Source organism: Lepus europaeus, chromosome X, assembly GCF_033115175.1.
Source record: "Lepus europaeus isolate LE1 chromosome X, mLepTim1.pri, whole genome shotgun sequence".
Taxonomy (NCBI): domain Eukaryota; kingdom Metazoa; phylum Chordata; class Mammalia; order Lagomorpha; family Leporidae; genus Lepus; species Lepus europaeus.
In genome coordinates this window covers 9,343,446-9,344,631 of record NC_084850.1, presented here as the reverse complement: position 1 = coordinate 9,344,631, position 1,186 = coordinate 9,343,446, and the positions used below count along the sequence as shown (strand labels likewise).

The 1,186-nt window shown below is 34.2% G+C and overlaps 1 pseudogene; it reads left to right on the top strand.

Annotated features, from left to right (window-relative positions):
• The first annotated feature begins 409 nt into the window (after positions 1-409).
• LOC133753223 (large ribosomal subunit protein uL22-like) lies at positions 410-964 on the top strand (annotated as a pseudogene).
• Positions 965-1,186: the final 222 nt, after the last annotated feature.

The window sequence follows — 1,186 nt, the reverse complement described above, 5'->3', positions numbered from 1 at the left end:
CAGGAAAATGAAAATTAAAACCACAATATACTATCACATTATACCTGATAGTGAGGTGCATATCAAAAAATGAAAGATTCTAAATGTTGGAAAGGATATGGAGAAAAGAGAGCACTTGTGTATTGTTGGTGAGAACATAAATTAGTGTAGCCATTTTGGAAAAAAAGTATGGAAGTTCCTTAAATAGCTAAAAATAGAATCTATTATATTACATATGATATATTTCACATATAGCTAAAAATAGAACCTATTATGTATATTATATATATATATATTTCAGAAATACCACTTCTGAATATATATCTAATAGAAATGAAAGTAGTGTGGTAAAGAGATATCTGAACTCACATGTTCATTGCAGTATTATTCACACTTGCAAAGATATTTCTAGCAACCTAGCTTGGTGAAAATGGCTTGGTACTCACTTGACCCAGAAAACTCCACAAAATTATGTAAATTAAGAGATTCAAATCTTTTGTGTTCACTTCAAGGACACCCAAAAAACTGCCTAAGCCATCAAGGGCATGCATATACCAAAAGCTACCAGGTGTCTGAAAGATGTCATATTAAAGAAGCAATGTGTGCCATTCCATCATTACAATGATGGAGTTGATGGATGTGCCCAGGCCAAGCAGTGGGACTAGAAACAGGGTCGGTGGCTCCCAAAAATGTGCTGAGTTTCTTTTGCACATGCTTAAACATGCAGCGAGTGATTCTGAGCTTAAGGGTTTGGATGTAGACTCCGGTCATTGAACATATCTGGATAAACAAAGCACACAAGATGCGCCACCAAACTTATAGAGCCCAAGGTTGGATTAACCCATACATGAAATCCTTGTGCTACATTGAGATAATACTCACTGAAAAGGAACAAATTGTTCCAAAACCAGAAAAGGATGTGGCACAGAAAGAAAAGATATCCCAGAAGAAACTAAAGAAACAAAAACTTATGCCTGGGGAATAAATTCAGCATAAAGTAAAAGCAAATTCAAATAAAAAAAGAGAAATAAACTAAATGTCTATTAACAGATAAGTGGATAAAGAAAATGTAGTATGTACAAAATGAGATACTAGTTAGTCCAAAGAGGGGAAGGGAATTTTGTCCTTTGCAAAATTAACTACCAAAAAGGACCTTATGACAAGTAAATTAAGCTAGGCACAGAAAGACAAATACTGCATTATCTCA